Genomic DNA, 20,402 nt, shown 5'->3' with positions numbered 1-20,402 from the left:
GAGAGAGAAAGGGGGGGGGTGGTGGGAACCTCAGAGAGAGAGAAAAAGAACACTATATTTTTGGTATGCGTGTAGGAGTGTGCATACGTGTATGTATGTTCTTGTGTGTGAGGGTATGCCTATGGGTACATTAGGGGTTAGAGAACAGCTGTGCCATTCCTCTCATTCAAACATATTTCACCTTTTGTTTGAGACCAGGTCTCTCGTTTGCCTGGAATCTGCAGGTAGGCTAGGCTGAGCGCTCCAGGGATCTGTCTGTCCTCTACCTGTCTTTGGGATTAGGGGCATGTGCCACTATGCCTGGATTTTTCTGTGGGTTTTACAGGTCTGGATTTTGTTCTCTTTCTTGTAAAGCAAGTGCTCCACACTCAGCCACTTTACCTACCTACATTTTAAAAAGAAAATCTTTAATATTTACATACTCGATCTTTAAGACAAGGTTCTGCTATGTAGCCCTCAAACTCAACAGAACTTCTCCTGCCTCAGTCTCCCAAGGACTGTAATTTGAGAAGTGTGCTGGACAAGAGCTAAAACAATTGTATTTCCTCCTGTTCACCAAGGTCACTGGGACAAGGCCAGTAGAAACAGGTAGACCTATCTAGAAAATCGTTAGGTTACAGAGCTGAACTCAGGCCTGGAGCCTACAGTCCTGGGTTACTGAAAGCTGTGGATTTGCCACACTGATCTTTAGATACGGTGCTGGTGTTTCAAAACCAAGCACAAAAGCAAACAGAAAACTGAATGTGCTTAGTGCTGCTATTAAAAATTCCCAGGAACTACACGAGCTATATGCTCTCTGTCTCTTCTCTGTGTAACTGCCAGAGTTGGCTGGTTTTTTTGTCAACTTTATGAAAATAGGCTTCAAAGGCATTTTATATACCCCTTCCTTTCTTGACAGAAAGAATATCACTTAATATATTTTAATAATTTAGAAGTATCATTAATAGCAATTTTATACTGAATTACAATAGAGGGAAGTCTAACATAATAAGTTATTTAAATTAATTCATTCAATGAGCATATTGTATAGAGTTATGTGGAGCTTATAAGCTTAAAGGGTTCAAATATTTCATTCAAAACCTTTTGCTTTGTTGTTGTTGTTGTTTTAAAGATTTATTTATTTATTCTATGTAAGTACACTGTAGCTGTCTTCAGACACCCCAGAACAGGGCATCAGATCTTGTTGTGAGCCACCATGTGGTTGCTGGGATTTGAACTCAGGACCTTTGGAAGAGCAGTCAGTGCTCTTAACCATTGAGCCATCTCTCCAGCCCTACTTTGTTGTTGTTGTTAGTGGTGGTAATGGTGGTGGTGGTAGTTTGGGGCTATTGCTCATATGGGATAGTGGTTGCTAGTCTGCTCTACACCATGTGATGAGTTTCAGGATAGCCAAAGATACATAGATTCTGTCTCAACAACAAAAAACAAAAAACAAAACAAAAAAAAAACAAAAAAAAACCCCAACCAAACAAAAAACTAATAAGCAACAACAAAACCCACCCTGCTATTTAATGACAACATTCTGGCAGTGCAGGTCATATTAGTTGGCTATGGCAGTTCTGTAGGTGGATGGGTTTTCCGAGACCTGGGGTGAGCCTCTTCCGAATTGTTATGAACAGACCTGGAGCCCTGGTAGCCTTTAGATGAATGCCAACAGTAAAGAAGGAGGTAGCACGTGCTGCAGCACATGGCTTGCACATGTGTGCTCCAGTTTCAACTAAATCTTAGCCAAGGGTTGGGCATTTCTGTGTGGTCATTGCTCTTCCTCTGGCTTAGGTCAATTGCCTAAGAAGTCAATGTATAACCGGCCAGGCCTTAGCGAATGCTCTCTTAGCGTGTGAGCGCTTGCTAAAAGGCGTGGATGACTTCTGTTTGATTTTTATATTTATCACGAGCAGAGTGAAGAGTTGTTAAAAAAATTTTAGTATTCAGCTTTTTATGGCAGACTTTCTATAAACATTTCTATGCAACTGAATCAATTCTGAGTCAAATTTCTAAGGGGAAAAATGGCTGTTCAAAAACCCTTAGGATTTGCACTGGTTCTGTAAATTGGGATTCTGTCTGTATTATGTAATGCAGTAGAGTACACAAATGGGTTGCAAGGCATGAGACCTCATGCCTCTACATGTAGTTTGAGACAACGAGGCAGGGGGATGACAGTGAGTTTGTGGCCTATCTGGTCTAAAGAGGGAGGTCTTGTCTCAAATCAACAAACCAGTAAATAAATATGTGCTGGAATTCATGAAAATGAAGCTTTATATGAGACAGATTTCTTGCCTTTATTTTATTCAAAACAGTATATATATATATTTTTTTGATTTTTCAAGGCAGGGTTTCTCTGTGTAGTCCTGGCTGTCCTGGAACTCACTCTGTAGACCAGGTTGGCCTCAAACTCAGAAATCTGCTTGCTTCTGTCTCCCAAGTGCTGGGACTAAAAGGCATGCGCTACCACTACTCGGCACCAGTGTCATTATTCTTATTAGTCACTATACTGTTTACTTTTATCACTGCGACAAAATACCAGCACCAAAAGCAACGTAAGGAAGAAAGAATTTATTTTGGCTAATGGTTCCAGAGTAATGGAATCCATAAGGACAGACAGGCTGTGTGGTTACATTTTCATCCATACTCGGGAAGCAGAGACAGGAAGTGGGCAACTCCACAAAGGCCAGTGAGTTTCAAGTACTTTAAGCCTATGGGAGACATTTCTCAATCAGACCATCATTATTATCTTTAAATGTTATGGTATGATTTGTAAATTTTTGCAAGGAAGCTTGCTTTTATCTGCCTTATGTGGACTTCAGAGGTAAAATGGAACAAAAGAATTCCAAAGCCAGAGTTTGAAAATGTTGCCTCTTTCTTTATCTGGAGTGGGTGTGCCGCATCCCAGACTGGCCTCAAGTTGAAGATCCTCTCGCCTAGGCTCTGAAGTGCTTGGATTAATGACGTCGACTGTAGTGCCCAGCAGGAGGCCCCTCCTCGCCTTGCCTCTCCTCTCCTCTCCTCCTCTCCCCTCCCCTTCCGTCCTCTCCCCTCCCCTCCCAGCATTTGGCTGCTGGAAAGAGTTTGCAAGAGCCAGGCATCGTGGCACCAGCACCCTTTGCTGCCCTTCATTCTGTGAATATATCACACCTTACTTATCCGCGCTCATCAGTTGGTAGGCATTTGGGTTAGTCCCACTTGGAAGATGATGATAATGGATCCACGAGCATCCTCACGTGCCCTCACCAGCACCTGGTGCTACCCCTCCTTTTAATTGCCCTCCTACTGGGTTTGAAACGCTATGTTGTTGTGTTGTTGTTGCTGTTGATGCTGCTGTTGCTCATGCTGTTGCTGATGCTGTTGCTGTTGTTTCGGGTTTGACTGGCATTTCCCAGAGCTGAACATCTATGTACTTATTGCTGGCTTGAACCCTTCAGCCATGAACAGCCTATGATTTAATAAGTTTTGCAAATCTGAGTCCTATGTCTAGTTAAATTATGTGTCTGCCATGACTTCAAAGTGCTTCACTCTGCTGGGTGGTCACGAGGTCTAAGAGGCTGGCCTACAGAGAACAGAAAAACTGTTTAAATTAAATAGCATTGTGGTTTCAGACTTTGGATTTCATCTCTTCCTTCTCGACTATTGTTCTTGATTAATGCTTAGTCCTTGTGGATTAGAAAGAATGTAAGCACTGGGGGGAACATAGGCATTTACTATGTATTTTATTTGCCACAATATCTTTCCCTGTCCAGGAAAACAGATAAGCCAAGACCCTATTCAGTGGGTAAATGAATAAAAATGTGTCTGTTCTCCGCCTATATGGGGTGCGTGCTTGTGACCTCTCCGCCTATATGGGGTGCGCGCTTGTGACCTCTCCGCCTATATGGGGTGCACACTTGTGACCTCTCCGCCTATATGGGGTGCGTGCTTGTGACCTCTCTGCCTATATGGGGTGCGCGCTTGTGACCTTGTCTCTCAGCTTGCGTTACCACAAGGGCAGTTAGTTGGTATGCTCTTCATCCTTCTTCCTGCCACCCCGGCCAAGCTTTAAAGCTTTACTAGTCTTTCATAGTTGATGCTGAAAGAAACAATGAAGTTCATTTTGGTGTACCTGTTCCACTTGGTGGTGCCACCTAGCAATGCAGTTCTTTCCAACGCCTCTTTAATTAGTGACTCCGAAACATTAAATTATCAGTAGTGTCCCTAGGGTAAGCCGGCATGCTCTGGTGGCTTGTCCGGACAGAAAGCTAAACCTCTTGGTGGTTTAAACTGGGATTTGTCTAAGCAGGTAATGAGATTACCATCTTGAGCCCTAGCACAGGGCATTAGAAAGCGGAAGGAGCTCTACCCGGCTGGGCTCTGACCAGCTCTGGTTGGTGAGCTAGTCACATTGAAGACAGTCACACAGGTGTCTGGTGAACAGGTCTCTTGACATCGGAGTGTGGCCAAATCATTGGGAGTTTTGTTTCATTCAGAAACCATTTCTAACTAAGAAGGTAAGGCATTCTGTGACTTCTCCTGGGGAGATGTGAGCAAACATTATTATCCTCAGATAAAGCATTGACCACAGGCCCACTAATGATGAGACCCAGCTCTACCATAGTGAGCCATTGAGTTTACTGGGTTACTTGCAGGTGTGTGGGTGACTCAAAGGGAGCTACTTCGTTAAAAGATCTGTCAGGGAAGAGCAAAGACTCCTGAAAGCTGCATGCCCCCTGCTCACCATGTAGTTGGACCCGTGACTAATCGCTGCATCTGTAGCATTGGTGTGGGACCTTGTGAATCTTCTAAGTTTTGTGAACATCCCTAGTTTTCAGAGCCCCCCTCCTTTTCCCCCTTTCCATGTGAAGGAAAGAGCTGCACAACACGGTATTATTAAAGGAACGTGGATATTCATTTTCTATTTTGGGCAGAACCAGCGGCTTCTTGGTTCAAAATAAGAGTGGTGCCTGCAGCTGTCTGTAACTACCTTCTCTCTCCCTCCAGGCAGCCTAAGAATGTTAATGTAGAATAGGAAGCGAATTTAGTCTGCCTCCCCTCATTTCCTCTCCTGAGACCAGGATTGGAGAATGAGGAGCTTGACAGACATCATGGGTTCTGTGGTGAGGACAAGCCCACTGGAACGACCAGTTTTCTTTTGTGACTTCTATCATAAGGGTGGTACAGGGAGTCTCTGGGACCTCGGGAGTAAAAGCTGCTCTTTCTGAGCGCTTGTTTTGTTTGAGTCTTGGTAGCCAAGGCTAGCCTCCAAGAACACGCATTGATGCTCCATTTGTAGCCTTTGCAGTGTGAGGAGGATTACAGCAGCGTGAGGATTACAGGTGTGAACCAGCATGGCCGACTGACAGATGTTTCTGGAGCTTCTAAGTCTGGTATTTTGGATCACCTCCAGCTCCATCTTGTTTCTCTCTGGTCCAAATCTAAGCTGAGAATCTGTTTACTGACTCGAGCAGAAGGCAGCCTTGGTTCATGGTCTTCTTTGCCCCCACAAGAGCATCTTGCTTTTGGCCTCAAAACAGATTTTCTTTTCTTTTTTAATGTTGACGTTTTAACCTGTCTTGATTTCATGTGGTTATCTGTGTTAAGGTCAGCCACCTGGGCTGCAAATAAAAGAACTGGGTACCTGCACTCCCTAACTATTTGACTAAGTACTGTTGCCAGACCTGGCTTCCTTATGAGGAAATGCATGCTTATCTCTGCAGTGGTAGCCACTGAGAGAGAGGAGCCATCAAGGGAAAGGCAGAAGGCGTTCTGAGCTGCGGCCCTGGGGTTAATCAAGCATGGGACGATGCCTACAACTTCAAAACCTAGATTTAAAATTTGAAAATCACCTGCAGTACTCATAAAGTAAATTGCTCATAAAGAATCTTATTAAGATGCTGTCAGAGGTGTCCTGGGAACTGCGGTGGCTCCTGGCTCACTGCAGTGCACTGTCCCCAGCTGTCAGCTGCAGGGCTCTAGCCTCAAGAGTCGTCTGAAGGGGCAGCTTGGTCACGTGCCAGCGTCTCGCTTAAGATGTGCCCCAGCTATTTATACCGTTCATCTGGATTCAGCTAGTGTAGCAGTTCTGAGCTTGACTGAAGGGGCCCGTTGTTGAAAAGCTTTCCTGAGCACTGCTCCAGTCCTGTGGAACCCAAATCTTGAGATGATAGCTTGGCATTCTGCACTCCTTGGTTTTGTTTTTGTGTTTTATGGTTCAGGGGTTTGCACTTGCCTCATGTGTATTGTGGGCAAGTGTGCTTCCACTGAGACACACTCCCTGTCTGGCAATCTGTATTTTTAGTATACGCCTTAGGTATTTCGTTTTTGGTTTTATTTTTGTTTTGGCTTTACAATTTGGTAAATTTGAGAAACCACATGGCTGGACATGGCTAGCAGTTTTAAAAAGTAATCGTAATTAGGGCTGGCTGAATGGCTCAGCCCAGCAGAGGTATCTGTCATGCAAGCCTGGGAACTGGTGTTCAATCTCTAGAATCCACAATGAGAAGAGAGAAGGACTCCCCTAAAGTTGCCCTCTGACTTCCACACCTGTCCTATCACTCCCCCCACAGTTGCCCTCTGACCTCCACACCTGTGCTGTCACGTGATATTATCGCCTCCCCATGCATACACTAATAATAAATTCTTACTTTCAAGTCTGGTTGCACTGAACACCAGAGTCACATTGCTTTAAAGAAATATGACTGTAAATAGGCCATAGAGACCCGGTTTAAATTCCAAGGGCACAGGCGATTCTAGCATGGCAGTCATTTCTGTTGCTGAGGTTAAATATACCGCAAAATGTGAAGAGGCCAGCTTTTGTGGGCCCCATCCCCCTCTGCCTTTGTCTGTTTCATCAAGAAAAAGTAAAAGGGAGATATATTTTTGTGATTATGTTTGTGTGTTAACTATCTGCTTCCTTCAACCTAAAAGTTCATGGTTTTGCCTAGTATGTTGGCATATGCCTTTAATCCTGGTACTCACGAGGCAGAGGCAGGTCGATTTCTGTGAGTTTGAGGTTAGCCCGAACTGTATAGCCAGTTCCCAGCCAGCCAGGGGTACACAATGAAACTGTGTCTCAGAGTGGTGGGAAAGGGATGAGGTGTGTGTTCATGGTTTCTTTAGATTTATTATTTCATGTTGATGTGTCTTGTTTTTTTTGAGAGCCTCACTATGTAGGATGCCTAGGATAGCCTTGAACTATGTAGCTCAAGCTGGCCATAAACTCACGGTGGTCTTCATAACTCAGCTCTCAAGTGCTGTGATTACAGATATGTGCCTCTCTGCCTGGATCTTCTCATTTTAAGGGAACTAATTAATATCCACACATTCTGATTATTTTTTTATGACAAGAACTTTGTATGTAGTACAGACTGGCCCCACACTCATCGTCCTTCCCGATCCACTGGTCAGGAAAGTCTGACCTCATGGTCTCATGGTCCAAGTCAGGAAAATCTGACCTCCTGGTCCCATGGTCCAAGCCCACTGAGGTCTAAGATTATAGGCAAGCCCCATTCACCTGGCTTCTCAGCCATGCTTGATGGCTAGTGTCCAGTGGGTGTGACAGCAGATTTGACATGGTGGTAGATGTGGGTATGGTCTTGGCTCAGAGCTAAAAAAAAAAAAAGTTGAATTGGGGGATACAGGCATTCTGTTTTCCATGGGAAACCAGTGATTGACTATTAGCTGCCTGAAACAAACAAAGTTAAAGCAATTTCTTGTTTTTTTTTTTTTTTTTTTTTTTTTTTTTTTTTTTTTTTTTTTTTTTTTTTTTTTTTTTTTTTTTTTTTTTTTTTTACACTATTACGGAGGTTTCAACCAGGAATTTAAAAATAACTCTGATTGTTAAATGTAGCTGTGTTGATTCTAAAAATCGAAAAATGTCAAAAATTTCTGAAGAGGAGAAAAGATCACCCCATTCCGTGACCTAGGGATAATGGTGAGAATTACTTCTTGTAATTGCTCAAGGCCAGTTTTATCTGTTGACAGAATTGTAATTGTACAAAATGTGCTGTTTAATTACCCTCCTTAACCCTAACCAGAACGGCTTTTAATGCCCTTAAATTCTGTCCAACATTTTTAATTTATTTTATCTTGTGTATGTGTGCTTTGCTTGCATGTATGTCTCTGCACCATGTGCATGCCTGGTGTCATGGAAGGGGGCATAGGATTCCCTAAGGCTCTGGTTACAGAGTGTAAACTGCCATGCAGATGTTGGGAACAGAACACACGTCTCCTGGAAGAGCAGCCAGTGCTCATAACCATCTGAGCCATCTCCAACCCCCAAACCAAATTATTTAGATCGGGATGTGTTGTTCCTTTGTGCTAATGGGCAGCCATTTGTTTACCCAGCCCTGCATTTTTAGACATCGATGCTTCAGGTTTTTTTTTTTTTAATTGTTGTTTGTTTGTTTTGTTTTGTTTGTCTTTTGTTTGAATTGCTGGAGATCAAACCTAAAGCCTTGTACACACTATGCAACCATTCTACAGCTGGGGTGCATCTTGGCCAAAGATTGAAATTTTCATGCTAATTTCTTTGGATACATTTATGTCCTCAGGGTTGGAATGAAGAGTCAAGGTTGAGGAATCGGGGACTTTTTGGTGTAGATTTCTGAATGGCCCCACGGGAAAGATTGCAGTTTTGGTGCCCGTTTGTGGTGTGACTACCCTAGACAGTATTGGCAATTACTACATGACTCCAATATAAACTCAGGCAGTCCAGCATGCATTAACTTGAGAGAAACACTGACTTTGGTTTCTTTGTATAGAGAATGAAAAGTTTAACACATCTGTGTGCAATAATTATAGGTCTCTTTAGAGTGCTACAGAAACCCTTTATTAAATTTTAAGATCTTTAAAAATAGAGTTTTTGAACTCTTGGTTTTATGCTGTTGACAAATAGCTTTGAGGACTTAGCGTGTGTGCATCTGGGATGGTGGAGTATAAGAACCAGGTAGACCTCATCGGTCCTTCAGTTTGCCTCCAGATACAGATCAGTAAGTCGCTCAGTTAAGAAACATTTCCATATAACTTTTCACCATCAGGACCCTTAGCTGCAAACAATAGTCAACTCAACTCAGACTGTCCTGGCAGAATGGAAGATTGACACATGGCACTGAACTGGGTTCTCGTGTCTACTGTTCTAATAGCTGACCTTGGTGAAACTGGTCTGGGGTCTGATGTCTACTGTTCTAATGACTGATCTTAGAGAATTACTTGATCCCTTTTTTTTTTTTGTATTTTATTTACTTTTTGAAACACGGTCTCATCATTTACTTCATGCTGGTCTAGGACTCATCATGTTTGGGTCCCACTGCCTGAGTATTGCTGGAATTCCAGGCATGTGCCACTATGCCTGGCTTCATTGGCCTTCATTTATTAGACAGAATATTGAGTTTGGGTGGTGTTGCAACTGTGCCTAAGACCTCACACATGGTGACTATGTACTTTGTCACTCTATTGTACCTCAGCATTCAGTTTGTTTTTGTTTTGTTTTTTTTGTTTGTTTGTTTGCTTTTTGTTTTTTGTTTTTTGTTTTTGTTTTTTGTTTGTTTGTTTGTTTTGAGACAGGTTTCTCTGTATAGCTCTGGCTGTCCTGGAACTCACTCTGTAGACCAGGCTGGCCTCGAACTTAGAAATCCGCCTGCCTCTGCCTCCCAAGTGCTGGGATTAAAGGCATGCACCACCACTGCCCGGCATAGCATTCAGTTTGATTATCCACTTGGCTCTTCTTTTTCTTTTCTCTTTTCTTTACCTGTAGAAGTCCTGTTCAGGATTGAACTCAACTGTGTGTTCAGCAATCGCCTCTACCTGCTGAACCATCTCAACAGCCCATAGCATGATTCTAACTTCCTGCAACCTTGAAAGAACTGTTATTTTCCAAGGTCACTGAGGCAGACACATGCGCAATGAAGCCATAATTGCTCCTACAAGTGTCTAATTTACAATCAGGAAGTGCTCCTTAAACGTAGGTAGATGCATGCCAAGGTGTTCAGTGTCATCGGGGCTAATGCATCCCTATGTGAGTGTGGCAACATCGGGCTAATGCATCCCTATGTGAGTGTGGCAACATTTACACCAAGGAAGATGGCTGTACTGTTACTTCGGTGCTAATCTTAGGGGACCATCATCATTGACTAAAAATGTATGCTGCTGGCTGAGTGTTAGAAAGTGTTGTCTCACTAAGACATTTAAGTCTCTGTGGCTAACTAGAGAAAGTCTTTTCCTGGAGTTCTTTAGCCTGTGAAGTCAAGAGGAGATAGATTTTTTTCTTGCAAAATGCCTTTATATCTTTAAAATCAGTTCTGAAGCCAGTAGGAAACTTCTTGTCGTTCCACTGTAGTCTGCATTCTCCCTCTTGTCCTTGATCATTTGTGCTCTGCTGGGGTAACCATGTACCCTGGAAAATTACCACAGGGAGACAGACCATCTCAGGTGGCCTTAGTATTCAAAGAGACTTTAAGGAACAACTTTGAAACCAAGTGTAGTAGTGCACGCTTGAGATCTCAGGCCTGGAAAGAGGCAAGAGGATCAGGAGTTTACAGCCATCCCTGGCTATATCCAGTTTAGAGATAGCCTGGGCTACAGACTTGACCTCAAAGAAAAGAAACAATAAAGGGGTGCTGAAAGGAAAGAAAAAAACCTAAGTTTTTCTTTTTAAAGCTCATGAAGCAGGAGCCACATACCTGTAGGTAGGTAGGGAGGAGGAGATGGCCTGCAAAGGCATGCGTGTTACAGTGAGAACTGAGGCTCCAATTGAAAGGAAAACTAAGGGGCAAACCCAGCAGAATGGGGCACTGAGGAAGATGGATAAGAGAGCTTATAGCTGGGTATGAGATAGCCATGTGGGCCAGCTGAGAGAAGAGTAGGCTCTGAGAAGAAGGCCAGTTAACATGGGCCATCTGGATAGTGTCTGTGAGACTTTTCCTCTCTGGGAAACACAGGCAAGGCACTATTAATTATTAAATATTCTTGCCTTTTTAATGTGGCTTCTAATGCAATCTGTTATATTACACTAAGTTGTAATGTAACATGAAGATGGCTTCTAACAAGCCTGTCCCATTTCAGGAAAGAGACCACTAAAAATCCTCTAGGTAGAGATAACCAAGAACACTGCAGCTGTTTAGTCCTTGGTAGCTAGGATATCAAAGAGCGCTCCATGCTGTTGCCAGCACTTGAGACACCTTCGAGATCAGAGGTAATAACACCAGCTAGTAACTGATGTTCAACAGTCAGTCAAGGTCAACCACTAAGAAGCCAGAGAGTTTAAAATAATTAACAATTAGCAAGACACCTGCAAGGTCAGAAGGCAGTAATGCTGGCACAGTGACTAATAGCTAGCAGACAGGCCAAGCCAATAGCTAAGCCAGAGTCTAAGATGAATTGAGGGGGGTGAGCTGCCACCACCCTTACCTGGGTGGGTAGCATATGGATAACACACACACAGAGTATGGAAATCCTCCATTGGTTTGGTCCATGATAGCTCAGAGAATTAACCAGTTTCAACAGAGATTCATTACCTCAGCCTTTGTCCAGTTTCTGCCATTGCCCACACAATGTCAAACAAAGGAAATTCAATGTTCTCTTCCTCTCTTGGAAAACATTTCCTTAATCTCAGTCCTTTGTTTCATTATCTTAGTTTCTCATTTTCCTTGACTTTTATGTAATAATTCTTTTTTATTTTTTATTATTTATTTATTTTGTGTATATGAATGTTTTGCCTGCATGCTTGCATGTTCACCCTAAGTGTGCCCGGTGGCAGTGGAGGTCACAAGATAGCATCAAATCTTCTGGAACTGAAGTTAGCAGGTGGTAAGTTTCTGCCATTTGGGTGCTGAGAGTCAAACCCAGGTCCTCTGGAAGAACAGTCAGCATTATTACCCACAGAGCCATCTCTCCAGTTTCTCTGTAAATAATTCTTAATAAAGCTTGCATTCTCATGTATACTCCCTGAGAGTCCACGTTATAAATCATGGGGGAGGAAAGTGAACTTTGGTGATGTCATTGGGTCCACGTCCTAAATGAGACTGTGAAACCCTGGTCACTGCTGCCTCTCTGACGTTTGTTCCTAGGTTGAGAGAGTGGTCAGTCTTGTTCTTCACGGTCACACTGTGATGTACAGACTTGCCATAGGCCCAGAGCAAAGCGGCTGCCAGGTTCTTAAACTGGAACCATGAATGTGAACCGACCGTTTCTTTCTGTAAGCAGATTATCTCAGGCTAATTCAGTACTGACTAATATACCAGGTCAGTAGCATGGCCTATGATACTAAAGAACCATCTTTAAAAGAAACAAAACTCAGGCCGCAGCGTGGGAGATGACTTAATTTGAAACCCAGGACTCACGGTAGCAGAAGAGAACCTGACTCCACAAGCTGTCTTCTGGCCTCCACACACATGCAATTAAACAAACGTGTTAAATTTATTTTGATTTTAAAAAGACATTTGGATGGAGAGGTGACTCTGGTTAAGAGAGTATTCTGGTCTTCCAGAGGACCTAAATTCACTTCTTAGCACCCACATCAGCTGACTCACAACTGCCTGTAACTTCAGCCTCAGAGGAGCTGATGCTTCTGGCCTCCACAGACACACACTCACAGTCACACACACAATCAAAAGTGGACTTTTTTTTTTTTTTAAGGCAAGTCAACTGAAGGGTGACAGGGATTCCACTGTGGCCTGTCTTCAGTCTGAGATTCAGATGTCTTGCTGTTTTAGCAAAGTACCCTGCAGAGTTTCCAGCCATCTGAATGCCCTTTTGCCTGGAAAGAACATACATTCATACCTCAGTAGCCTGATTAGGAACACTGCCAGGCCAGTCATTAAATGGCAGGAGTTGCTATCTAACCTCATTGGGTCTAAAAGGAAAAGACCAGAGTTACCTGGTCAGTAGCCCAAGCGACTGCCACAGCTCGCCCCTTCTGCTGACCAGATTATTCGTCTTGCAGATGAAATACATCCTAATCTTCTTCAAAGGAGAATGTCCCAGTGTCCTGGCTAGTCCCAGCATCCAGGTGATGCCTAACCGGGGCTCTAAATTAGGTGATATAAACTCATTTCTAAATAAACTTGGATGCGATCCCTATTGATTTCGAAACTTCTGAACAAAAGGTAAGCTATTCGTTCTCCATGCTCCTCCCATTGTATATTAACATAGCAAAACAAAGACTGGGAAAGTCAGTCCATGCAGTACCGCTGTGCTGTTTAGAAAGGAGTGGGTTGGAGCCACTCTAAAAAACTGAAAGGATTCCAAAATCTTCCTGGGCGATCTGCCCCCAAGTGGAGAGTGTACCTTTGGGGCCCCGAGGAAGGGCTTACCGCTGCTCTTCATTGTCCCCAGTACTGTGTTCACCCTTTGAAGCCATATCTGTTAGATAACAATTACTGGCAGCTCTATTGTTTTGAATGAAGCCACATCAGAAGCTATCACCCACACTGGGAGTCATCAATACTGACCTGAAACTAAGCTATTTATCTTATCTTCCACAAAATCTAGATTACAGAAAGTAATATCCCAGTCTTCCAACCCGGCCAGGTTGAGGGCCAGTGAAAGGGTTGGATTTTATAAAAAGCACCTGCCCCATGAGGCTGAGGACCTAAGTTTGATCCCTGGATCCCATAGTGGAAGAAGAGGACCAACTCCCCAAAGTTGATCTCTGACTTCCGTTTGCTCCGAACGAAGTACACACATGCCTGCACTCACAAGTACACACGCAACACCAAATAAGATAACAATGAGAACAAGTTGAACCGACAGATCAGGGATTCCCTCAGTGGTAGCGATGGCATTACCTTTACGCACAAGGAACAACCTGGAAGAACCTCATGTTGAGCGATTAGCCAGTCGTTTTCTTGTTCTCTCTCCCTGGCCCTGTCCAGGTCTTGAAACCCATCAGTTCTACTCTTTGCTGGTTTATTTCTGGTTTCTTCAGACTTTATAAATAAAACTTTCTTTGCTCTGGCCACCGGGCTGCTTACTGTGTTTTATAGAATAAAATGTCCAACTGAAATTAGAACCAAAAATCAAGTCAGGCTGGGAGTAGAGGGCTTGCTTAGCGAGCCCAAGGCTCTGGAATTGTTCCCCCTGCCCCATGGGAGAAAATTTTGTCCTTTGACAAAACACTAGAGAGTTTGCCCTTCACCCTCATCTGTTGCTTTCTGGCTTAGAGAATCCAAGTCCCTGGCAGTCCTGAGCCGTGTTCCTGATTATTCCTGATTATGTGGTGTCAGGCTCGTTCTTTCCTTGGCTGTACATCTTTTCATACCGAGTCGGTTTCCTAGCTCTGATTCCAGTCACTTTCCACATCCCTATAGCAAATCCCTGACTTTTCTTCTAACACCCCCCCCCCCCCTTGTGTTTGCTGTATGGCATGCGATTTTTGCTTCCTCCAAGCTTCTATCAACTTAATGACTGCCACTTTGAACCAGTCTGGCTTTGCTGGGAGATGACATTATAAGCTTCTCCCACACCTACCCCAGACCCAATCCTTTTTTTTTTTTTTCGAGACAGGGTTTCTCTGTGTAGCCCTGGCTGTCCTGGAACTCACTCTGTAGACCAGGCTGACCTCGAACTCAGAAATCCACCTGCCTCTGCCTCCCAAGTGCTGGGATTAAAGGCGTGCACCACCACCGCCTGGTCTCGGCCCCAGTTCTTATCCGAGGGCTGAACTAAAAACCAAAAAAACACAAACCAAACCAAACCAAACCAAAAAGAATATCACTTTAACTCAGAGCTTCTCAGCCTGTGGGTGTCTACCCCTTTGGGTGTCAAATGACCTTTTTACAGAGGTTGTATATCTTATATTTTGCATATTAGATATTATGACTCATAACAGTAGCAAAATTATAGTTATGAGGTAAGAATGAAAATAATTTTATGGTTGGAGGTCACCACAACATGAAGAACTGTCTGAACAGGTCACCACATTAGGAAGTCTGAGAACCGCCGCCTTAAATCTTTTTGCTGTGGACATCTTAGCTAACAGTGGGAGACAGTGGAACGAGATGGAAAGCCTCAAGTGCTCGTGGACTTTTTTCACCAAGAGGCGTTTTCACCAAATGGCTTCTCCCTGCTCTGTAGATCTGACTCTTAGCCACTAGGCAAGACAGACTGACTTTAGTATTAACAGTATACTTTCAAAACACCCAGTCCTTCTTCAACGTAAAACTGTGGCACAGGCTGAGCATGCGCAGAGGCATTTTAACCTTTCAGACAGTAACTCCCTGACCTAGAGGTAAACATGGCCTAAAGCGTGTCCACCATTCTTCCTTCTTGAAGTACGCCCCAAAACTGAGCGTGCTCAAGAATGTGCCCAGCCCTAAAGTGGTTAGCTTAGAGAGGAGACATTGTCTTGCAGTGACTCCTGTGCCTCCTTCCCTGTCCTGCTCATATTTCTTGTTGATTTTTTTTTAAAGTGTTGTTTTGTTTTTGTGGTTTTGAGGGTGGCCATGAGTTTCTGATCCTCCACCTCCACCCGCTGAGCGTTGGGACTCCTCCCGGCCTGCGCTATCACATAGACTTCCACTCTACTTCCTGGCCTGTTTCCCCCGACCCCCAACACCCCACCCGACTTTGCATCCCGCTGCGATTGGCTAGTGAGCACATCTTCTTTGCGTTTTGTTTTTAAGCCAGGCAATTATTTTCACTTTAAAAATATAGTCAGTGGTACCCAGAGAGAGCCAACACATGCTGCGGACATTTTACTTTCAAACTCTCAGTCAGCTCATTTTTCAGGTGTACTCCTTATCTGCATTTCAAATTGTCACAGATAATAGTTCTACCAGGTGTGTGCCAACCTCCCAGGTCTGCCTCTCACTGTCTGGAGCCAGTTTGCTCAGCTCCCAGTGTTATTGCACTTGAGCTGTTGGTGACAACAGGCCAGGTCCAATTGCAGCAGCTCATAATACCCAGTTCTCCCTGCTTTAAAGAACAAAGGTTTATTTACTTAGGCTGTCAAAGGGCAGAATCATAACACTTGAGATCATTGATTTTTTTTTTTTTAAAGACACATATTTATTTCATGTCGTTGTGCATGTCAGGATGAGCATGTGGAGGACTGAGGTTGGTTCTCCCTTACCGTGTGGGTGGGCTCCAGGGATCATGTGGAGGGCCGAGGTTGGTTCTCCCTTACTGTGTGGGTGGGCTCCAGGGATCATGTGGAGGGCCGAGGTTGGTTCTCCCTTACCGTGTGGGTGGGCTCCAGGGATCATGTGGAGGGCCGAGGTTGGTTCTCCCTTACCGTGTGGGTGGGCTCCAGGGATCTAGTTCAGGTTTAGCAGCAGGCACTTTCACCCACCGAGCCTTTTCATCAATCCCAAGGCTACTGAGCGCAGTTGGCTTTGTTTTCAATTTTGAAATCTAGCAATTTTTTTCCAGGGGACCAACCAAAAGTGTTTGGTTCAGGCAGAAAGGGCCTTGAAAGCAGATTTAATAGAATGTAATTAAATCTATTATTTCAAAGTCATTCCCTTCATGGTAGAGAAAGGAAAACAGAATAGAAATCTAGTTGGCAACTTCACGTCATCGAGTCATTCCTTCACATCAAGTCATTCCCTTCCCAGGTTGGAGTTGGCCTAGATCTCACCAAATAGGCTAGGCTAGACCACAGCTTGTAGCAATCCTCTTGCCTCAGTGTCCAAGGCTAGGCTTATAGGTATGAACAACTCATACCTAGGTTACTTGCTTGTGTAAGGACTAAGCCAGAGAAGCTTCAGTACTTGTAGAAGCTGGCTTGTTTGGGGTGGGGGGTGGGGAGGAGTTCCAGATCTTTTTCTTATTCAGATTTTTTTCAGAAGGTCAGACCAATAGCATAGTTTCAGATGGGTGTGAATGACTCACTTAAGTTGCCAGCCTGGAATTTTGGGGAGTAGGGGAGGTGCTGAGTCCAAACAGTGGCCTCCTGTGATCTTTATTTAACACTTGTTTATGGAAGTGTCCTTGTGAAATTTGAACACAGTCTTCTATTGTTGATCACTAAGGTTTATTTATTTTTACTTCCGCCACCCTGGGTTAGCCCAGGGCCTTGCACAGGTTACATAAGCTTCTTGCCTCTGAGTTAGACCAGCCCTTTGTTTTGTTTTGGTTTGCACATAGTTTGGAGAGGAGGGAGAAGGGGAGTGTGCTAGCATTCTGTGTCTAGAATGGGCGTGGCTTTTGGTAGGCTCAGTACTTGAGTTGAGTCTATCCACATATCTGGGCGTCCATCTGTGGTGGTGGGGCGGGGCATTGGTGGCTACGTGGGAAGTCCTTCCTTCTTCCTTCCTTTTCTCTCCTATCTCCATCACCAGGGTAGCTGTAAGGGAAGCTTGGGTTTAAGCAGATCTTGATATCAGTCAGGAAGATGAGTACAATTTATACGCATGCCTGGAAAAGCATTGCAGTGTGAGCAGAAGAGTATTGCTGTGTTCATTTAAGATGGTAGGAAATGGAAGTCAGGCACAGTGGCCTGTAAGTGTCTGAGGCGGGAGGCTCAGAAGTTTCAGATCAGTCTGGGCTACATAGTAAATTTTAGATTAGCCTGGGCTATAGGACAAGACCTTGTCTTTCTTTTCAAAAAAAGATGTGAAGTAGGTAAAGAAAACCAATTCCTCCTCCCCCTCCTCTTCCATTCCTCACTTTCCATCGTCCCAGGGATAGTTCATTCCAGGCCTGTGCTGCACTCCTGAGCTGGACCTTCAGTCTCCCCTCCCTGCCTCCTTTTCCCTCCATCCCCAGGTCCGAATTCCCATTGCTGCTTAAATGAATACAATCCTTCCAACATTGATTCTCTTTTATCTTAGCCCAAACTGCTCATAAAGCTGAATTTTCATGACTTTATACTTTTTTGCCCTGTTGTTTTGACACTTGGCCCACAGAAACTTTGAAATGGTGAGCTTTTCTAGATAACATGCAGAATGTTCAGGAATCTCTGGCTGGGCTTTTGATTGTCCGTCATTTTCAGTTGGCAGCGCTTACCAAGATTTAACCAAATAGAAGGTCATGAGGGGGCTCTTCCTCCTGGAGCTCGGCAGGGTCTGTTCTGGACTACCGGTGTAGAAGTAATGCTCTCTAGGTTTTACGTAGCTTGTTCTGACTGCACAATGTTTCCCACAACTGCTGCATGCACAAAAAGTTGCCAGGGTAGAGTCTTCTCATTCCTTCTGTCTAGCCACTGCCTGGACAGCCACTCATCCCAACATCACTGGAACTTTAGGTGTTGGGTCTCTCCCTTTGGTCGAGACAAAACCCGGTTCATGAAACTGCGGGACAGTTTCATTTAGGGGATCTAGAGTTTTGTGTAACGTTCTGCAAGCTCACATCCATAAAAATAGGAGTTAGTTTCTCTCATCCTTCTTTTTTTCTTTCCCTCTTTTTTTTTTTTTTTTTTTTTTTTTTTTTAATTTTAAAACACCAGGTAGAAAAGGTTGTAGCTGTATTGGTAGAGCGCTTGCCTGGAATGCACGAGGACCTGGGTTCAATCCCCAGCACCACAGAAACTGGCGTGGGGCACATTCCTGTAATCCTGGGATTCAGGGAGTGGAAGCTGCAGTGTCAGAAAGTTCAAGGCGATCCTCAGATACATGCTGAGTTCGAGGCCAGTCCAGGCTACGTAAGACCCTGCCTCCAAACAAGAAGCAAAATAGAAATGAGATAAGCCTCTGTAACTACGTGTGCATATACACTGCCCCATATTTTGCTTTTCTCGGTAATGGAAAACTAGGGAACGGAATGCCGGTGAGATCACGTTTACAGCTGTCTAGGGTCTCCAGTTTGGAAGTCATGCTCTTAAGTTTCTTTGTTAAGTGAATTACCCTCAGTTTTTACTTTGTTTTAATTAGTTGTGTTAATTTGGTCATTCTATTAAGATTTACTTTTATTGACTTTAAATTATGTGTCTGTGTGTCTGTGTACACGTGTGCTCGTGTACCTGAGGAGGCCTACAGAAGCACTGGATTCTTCCAAAGCTGGAGTTCCAGATAGTTGTGAGCCACCCAATGTAGTTAGGAATGGAAGAAGAGTAACTTGTGCAGTCAGCCCTCGAGGAGCTACGTCTCCATCCACAATTACACCATTCTTAAAGATACTATAACAAACAGGCTTATAGGTACGCCTTGAGTACGTAAAATACTTTTTGTTTTGTTTTGTTGAGGCAAGCTTTCATTTCTGTAGCGCAGGATCTTTTGAAACTCAAAACCGGCAAATCTTCCTGCCCAGAGTGTTAGGGTTATAGACATCTCCAGACATGAACCAAGTATCTGGCTCAGGGTCTTCCTTCCCTCTCTTTCTTCCTCTTTCCCTCCCTCCCTCCCTCCCTTCCTTTCTTTTTCTTTCTCCTTGTGTCCTGGAACTCACTATGTAGCCAAGGCTGGCTTTGAACTCACAGAGATCACTTGTCTCCATCTCTTTGGAGCTAGGTGGCACTTGCCAGCAAACCTGCAGTTACTTGCAGTTTTAACACATGTTCTCCAAAACTGTTATCCTCAAAATACTGCAGAAGACCCCCTCCCCATCCTGTCTTCTGTCTTTTGATGGGTCAGGCTTCAACTGCAGCACCGGGGCTTGCTCTGGCACCCGTGAGCACACCAGACTCTATTTCACCAAGAAAGTCTCCTGGCAGCATTTAGAGTTGGGAAATCTATCACTTGTCCTTTATGGTTCTTAAAGGATTCCTTTAAGGCAGGAGGGAGCTGGATACTATTCTAACACGCTCATTCCCTGCAGAGACGGGGAAGCTAAGACCCACAGAGGCAGAAGAGGGAGCTTCTCCAGGAAGCAGTGGCGCAGTGTCCTAATCTGAGCTTCTCCTGCTGCTCCTATACTATGAACCACGCAGGAGTAGATGTTAGACATTGGACCAGCAAGTGTCATCTTTAAGCTAAATTTTCTAATAAGAGCAGTTTCCATGTTTTTCTTACCACCTACTAGGACAGGCAAAGCTGCCCAGCCCTTGTTAGTAGTGCACTGGGCTGGAGACATTTTCTTTGTAAACTGCAGCCCGGGTGCTGTAGTTTGGTAAAAACTATAGTATCCTTGTTAACTTGCTCTTGGCAGTGGAATTTGTTGCTCTTTGACTCTTGTGGATTTAGTCTGCCTTCCTTTCTTCTTCCCCCTCCCTCCCTGTCCTTCTTCCTTCCTGATGGGGTTTCTATCTCAGAATGGCCCTTCAACCTTGAACTTCCCGAGCTTCTCTCCAAGCTCTGGGATTACAGACTTGTGTCACTCTGGGATGCTAGGAGCAAACCCAGGGCTCTGTGTATGCTACACGAGCACTTTATCAACGGAGATACATCCCAACCCCCATATTTGTAGATCAGTGGGGAAATTACTGTTTACCAGCTGTGGCCCGGGTGATTGAAGTCATAAATGAGACAGTAATAAGGTTTAGGAAAGACTTTGTGTGCAGATATTATTTTCCTTCTACATCCTTCCCTCCACCTTCAGAGTAGAAAACCAGGTGGATCTGC

The 20,402-nt window shown here is 44.1% G+C and overlaps 1 protein-coding gene across 4 annotated transcripts in view; it reads left to right on the top strand.

Annotated features, from left to right (window-relative positions):
• The window catches only part of Pank1 (pantothenate kinase 1), a 67,400-nt gene that overhangs the window by 16,932 nt on the left and 30,066 nt on the right, over window positions 1–20,402 (top strand). The window lies entirely within an intron of this gene.

The sequence above is a fragment of the Mastomys coucha genome, unplaced genomic scaffold (genome assembly GCF_008632895.1).
Source record: "Mastomys coucha isolate ucsf_1 unplaced genomic scaffold, UCSF_Mcou_1 pScaffold21, whole genome shotgun sequence".
Taxonomy (NCBI): domain Eukaryota; kingdom Metazoa; phylum Chordata; class Mammalia; order Rodentia; family Muridae; genus Mastomys; species Mastomys coucha.
This window is presented reverse-complemented; position numbering and strand designations above follow the sequence as displayed.